The following is a 6115-nucleotide window of genomic DNA, read 5'->3' on the forward strand; positions in this document are numbered from 1 at the left end:
TTGTGCGGTATTTTGTCAGTTACGATTCTTGGTACCTAAGTTGCACGAACCGTTGAGTATGCCAGTCGTTGAATAATCGTCCTCACACTGCCTTTACTGAGAAGGGTAATGCGACACAAGTTATTTGTAGTTATTCGGCGGCCACCACGCATGTCACCGTCTCGCTAAATGTTGTGTGGAGTCTCTTTAGTCACCGACCTGCCGCTCCGTGTTTCGCCAGCCAGCGGTGTTTGTCCTTCAGCTTAGCTACAGCGACGAACCCATCGTCTTACAGTGCTTATGTCCGCTGTTGCATCACCGTACATATTTTTTTAGCCATTCATGAATGCGAATGGGCGTTGCACATTCCGCATTCTGCTGTTTAATACTAACTTTGATGTCGTCCATTTTTCAAGCCACTGCAGTACTGGCATCTGTTGACCCAGACAGTTACTACTGGAGTGAATTGGAGAAGAACCTTTGCGGAATAGCGCCAAATTCAAACTTTTCACTCAACGACTTTATTTACGGAGGGGAAAAAAAATTGGAGGCATCACTTTTTCACTGACGCTCTACGACATAGCGGCAAAGAAAATCAACATTTTCGTTACGATTGCCACTTTACCGAGATTCCCCCTAAGTCTTAACGCCGACTGACTTACCTGCCGTTCAACAAGAATCACTAGCAAACTTCGTGCAACATCGGAAGGATTCGTATTTTTTTCGGTAGCGTCTCCGCTATCATTAGTTTGCTGCGTAGCATAATAATATTAAAAAAGCTTTAATGAATCTTAGACTGTCGCTAGCATTTATTTTCTAGTAATACAGAAAAAGTAGCTATTTCGCGCTTAAATGTTAAACTGTCGCTGGCGCCTGCAGTTGCTCCACTATTACTCGCGCAAACAAAGTTGACACTCGGCGCACAGGAAGATGGGAGTGACTGCAAATGAGAAATGCCTTTACAGTCGCTTCCATCAGCCACCGCGCCGAGTGTCAACTTTGTTTGCGCGAGTAATACAAACGACCTCACGCATGGTCGGTTTCTCAGGCAAAAAGCACAAGTGCAGCTAACGTCAGATATGGCGATCGTACGCTTGCCGACCCTTGGAATCGCCTGCCTATGCCTTGTAGCAGCACTCTGCATTACTGCTAGCCATAGCAGCATATACACCTTACATGCAGCTTTCAATTGAAATAGTGCGAACAATGGCAAATCAATGGGACCTGAAGTAAGAGGAACATTACAACCACGCCTCATTAGGGCAACGCCCAAAAACTGCTATCGTGAAATAAGAATAATTATAAATACAGGAGGGAGGAAGACAGATCAGGGAATAAAACAAGGACTCTTTTTTTTCCCTCTCTCTTTGACATTTACAACGGGAATACCCTTAAAGATTATCCGCTTACTAAATTAGATACACAAAATAATGTAAGTGTATTGCAGCTTGAAGATAATTAAGTAATAATATAAAAAAGTGAAAATGAGCTCCAGTTATAGCAGCAGTTTAGCTACACCAAATTTATGCAGAATACAATCGTAAAATTACATAAAACAGAAATTATATTACTCTTGTCTCTATTGCCGCGCGGGATTACCCGAGAGGCTTAAGGCGCGACAGTCATGGACTGTGCGGCTGGTCCCGGCTGAGGTTCGAGTCCTCCCTCGGGCATGGGTCTGTGTGTTTGTCCTTAGGATAATTTAGGTTAAGTAGTGTGTAAGCTTAGGGACTGATGACCTTAGCAGTTAAGTCCCATAAGATTTCACACACATTTTCTTGTCTGTTGATCATTTACCGTCCCCTGTGACGCAGTAATTTCTGTTATTAACAAAAGGCCAACCCACAACCATCTCCACTAAAAAATGTAAGTGAAGATTTCGCGCATTGTAATCGGTAGTGTATCCCAAACTTTCTTAGACAATTATCCCTGAGTGAAATTAGACATTATCTAGCATCCTCCTCGCCCCCATGTTATCACAAACTTCAACACCTAACTAAACTGTAGAATGAATGACTTTTCTTGGAACCCTTTTGTTTTTAAAATGATGAAAGATGATTGATATTTAGATTGTTTGTTTGTTTGTGTGTGTGTGTGTGTGTGTGTGTGTGTGTGTGTGTGTGTTTTATAAAGAATGACGAAGGAATTCGTAGTGCATAGCAAGTGCTGCTCAGAACTCCTTCTCAGATAAGAAAACTGACTGTCCATAGAGAGGGCAGACATTAGTTATTAGTTACAAAACATACCTCCCTTGAATTACTCTTCCCCACTGCAGGACTTGGTTGACCTGGACACTGCAACGCCATAAAAAAAAAAGCAAGTTATCATCTTTGCACTGTACTTATTGTTCGTAAATAATTTGATTGCTGCGCTGCTTACCCCTGAACTGGCCGAAATTGGAAGACTGCACACTGTTAATGCCTTGTGTCTGACCACAGTCGGCCGGCCGGGGTGGCCGAGCGGTTCTAGGCGCCTCAGTCTGGAACCGCGCGACCACTACTGTCGCAGGTTCGAATCCTGCCTCGGGCATGGATGTGTGTGATGTCCTTAGGTTAGTTAGGTTTAAGTAGCTCTAAGTTCTGGGGGATTTATGACCTCAGATGTTAAGTCCCATAGTGCTCAGAACCATTTGACCACAGTAATAATAATAATAATAATAATAATAATAATAATACTCTGTACAGAACTACAGTAGTCCTTATGTAGTTACTGCTGTGTCGTACTGTCAATTATTTCATTAATCTGTTTCGAAGTGAGTAATGAAGTAATTTCTGGACTACTGCAGATACTATCTACAACTTGGAGAAGACATTTTCTCGTAGCCTTTCCTAAGTATATGTCTCACTTTTACCATCAGCGATATACGGGACAAAGCACACAAAATATGTATGTAGTGGGTGAACTGTGTGGGAAGCTGTAACGTCCACCGCATTAATGCTAATAACTGAGAAAAAGTAGTTACGTATTGCTAATTTATATAATCAGTATTAGAGTCTTACAAAAATGTGATAATAGTAATGACCTTGTAAAATAATTTAGTTTCGTGACTGAAACAGAATCGAATTCTTTAGTATTTACCTCTCAGAAGATTTCATTTTACCCTTCGGGAGTAATTACTCCCAGGCTGGGAAACACTGGACTAGAGGACTGGTCATTTATAAGTAAGGAAGTCCCGTGGCGAATTCTCCACTTCTCGAAACATTGTGTCGTACTGAAGGAAGACAGTTTGGAATGTCGAAATCGTTAGACGCAGCACTTCAGTTGACAAGTCTTCCACAGGAAATCGACCGCGGCTTTGTGAACTGAGTCATGCTGGCATCCGTCTCGGTACGTAGTGGCATATCGAAGCTTCGCTTCCGGGAAGGCGTGTCGTAATTCAGCTTCCTGACTCAAGTAAAAGTAGCTAATCTAGTAATGCGAAACGTAACGGCGAGAAACGAAGAATGTCTCGATAAAATTATCAGTAGGCTGAACAATAAAAAAAGAAATTACTGGTGTTGAATACTCACGAATTAAAACACGCAGCACAAATGCCTCCCTCAGGGTTCAAATGGCTCTGAGCACTATCAGACTTAACTTCTGAGGTCATCAGTCCCCTAGAACTTAGAACTACTTAAACCTAACTAACCTAAGGACATCACACACATCCATGCCCGAGGCAGGATTCGAAGCGGTCGCGCGGTTCCCGACTGTAGCGCCTAGAACCGCTCGGCCACCCCGGCCGGTCATCCCTCAGGGGTAGCATTGTACCAGACGTCCGCAGGGAAGCACTGCACTGCAAAATCACAGTGCCGACTGCTGCTGAGATGTGCGTGGTGAACAAAGCCAAAATCCGGAAAACCTAAAATCCTATTTTTGCATGTATGGGGTAAAAGAGGGAACTAACGAGGAAGAAAGTCCTAACAAAAGACAAAGAATTTTCTCGGTGGGAGACGTCTACCGAAGAACCTCTGACTCTTAAAAGTTTGTAGACAGAAACAGACCAGCTGTGGCTTCAGGATTTGGAGTGGACTGGATATGTACGTTACAGTCTTTGACTTAATTTGTAACTTGAGAGACTCCACCCAAAAATTTAAATTTTCTTCTACTTTGCAGACGTCAACCGGCTTTTAAAATTATGTCTTTCATGTAATAAATACATTGCCCATCATTTGAAGTGCAGAACTTCATTTTTTTCTTAGTTATGAATTTTTAATATGATTTAATGGTATTCTTGAAAACCAAGGTTTGGTACTCAGACCTCAAGTTGCACAATCCAGATTTTTTAGCTACATTCAAAAGCTATTTCTCTTTTCTCAACCGTTCTATGCATTCGTTTTTTGAGAAATGTTGTTAATTTACTTTCAGTCTTTCTTTTCAAGTTTCAAACTATAATTTTCTTTAATTATTAGTACATAAATGTGATAACTAAATAGAAAAACTGCGTTTCCGACAATATTTCATGCATAGAAGTATGCAAATGCCTCAAGACTTCATCCTGCAAACATTTTATTCATATTGTTTATTATTCAGGATAAAAAAAATTGCACTGAACTTAGATGAATAAACTTACGGGGAAATAGATTTTAAAATTTTATTAAAAAATGAATGCTAGTACGAGACACAAACCCATTAAAATTCGCCAGCACCGTATGTTTTCCGTTCCTGTTCCTGCGAGGCTGATTCTTCTTGTAATTTCCAGACAAGCGTAGCCTTTTCCTTGATTTTTTCCTTCTGCAGGCAACATCTTGTAGACTGCCTGAGCGGTCGTTGATCTCTAGATAAGCAGATCTTCTTCTAGGAAGGTGATAAAGGAGTGGGGGGAGTCCTGCCCTCTTCAGTCGTCAAACATCCCGTCTGAACTGAGAAACATCTAAAAAAACTATTTTTTCTTTTTTTTCTCTTTTGGAACTCTTCGGACCAAATGACACTGTGCAAACTTTCATTTGCATTTCGTGTCTTGCCACCAGTGCATCTTGCCAGCAGTGCATCAGATGCAGGTCTCCGACAGACAGGTAATATCTCGACCACTGTGGCAGCAGTCATTGTGTCGCGACCCCTCATGCTGTACATACTGCAATCCAACGATGTCTAATAGTCATTACAATGTTTTTGAGAAAAATGAAGTTTCGGAGTTGAGCCTCCCCTTAAGTAACTGCGAAGGGATAGGCGTAACGCACCACACAAACCTAGGGGGAGAGACTAAAACAACTTGGCAAATACATTCACGATACAACCTGTAGGGTCCTTCCCTCTCTTTGGGTGCCGAAAGGATGCTGCTTTCTCCGATAAATATACAAAAATTCAAGCAAATCACATTAATAGTTTTTATTACAATAAAGTAGACTGACAATACTTAACTTTATACTTAAATATATAAGTATATAGTTCTGGCAACACCGGCCATGACGTGGGATTAGCCGAGCGGTCTAGGGGGCGCTGCAGTCATGGACTGTGCGGCTGGTCTCGGCGGAGGTTCGAGTCCTCCCTCGGGCATGGGTGTATGCGTTTGTCCTTACGATAATTTAGGTTATGTTGTGTGTAAGCTTAGGAACTGATGACCTTAGCAGTTAGGTCCCATAAGATTTCACACACATTTGAACATTTTGAACCGGCCATGATCTTCTTCTTCTCTGCGGATCCACACATATTACCCGAATGTCTTCCACGGGTAATGAGTGTGTTGGGTAGGGACATTACGAATGTAGTGTGTGGACATGTAAGGTGAGAATGTGGGTCTCGCAGGAGGCGTGCGCGAGATAGTCCTTGCAGTCGCACTATTCTTTGTGCCCTCGGTGGCTCAGATGGATAGAGCGTCTGCCATGTAAGCAGGAGATCCCGGGTTCGAGTCCCGGTCGGGGCACACATTTTCACCTGTCCCCGTTGATATATATCAACGCCTGTCAGCAGCTAAAGGTATTAATATATAATTCTAATGCTTAACTTTGGTTTACAATGTAGTGTCGCAAGGTATTGGCGACATGCAAATAATGCCTTTCGCGATGTAGAATGTCAATGCAAGTAATGGATATGGATCCCAAGTAACAGCTCTTCTAGTGCTCTCTTCTAATCCGGGTCGACTGGTGTCCGTCTTCTAATGTCCGGTCAAGGCTGTCAGGAGCGGCCCTTATATTCTCTTCGGCTAGAGGTCACTCCT

General features: G+C 42.3%; 1 non-coding gene across 1 annotated transcript; it reads left to right on the top strand.

Moving 5' to 3' along the window:
* Positions 1-5746: 5746 nt before the first annotated feature.
* Trnat-ugu (transfer RNA threonine (anticodon UGU)) lies at positions 5747-5821 on the top strand. Its single transcript has one exon. It is a non-coding gene; the product is annotated as a tRNA-Thr (tRNA).
* The last annotated feature ends 294 nt before the right edge of the window (positions 5822-6115 follow it).

Source organism: Schistocerca serialis, chromosome 8 (assembly GCF_023864345.2).
Source record: "Schistocerca serialis cubense isolate TAMUIC-IGC-003099 chromosome 8, iqSchSeri2.2, whole genome shotgun sequence".
Classification (NCBI taxonomy): domain Eukaryota; kingdom Metazoa; phylum Arthropoda; class Insecta; order Orthoptera; family Acrididae; genus Schistocerca; species Schistocerca serialis.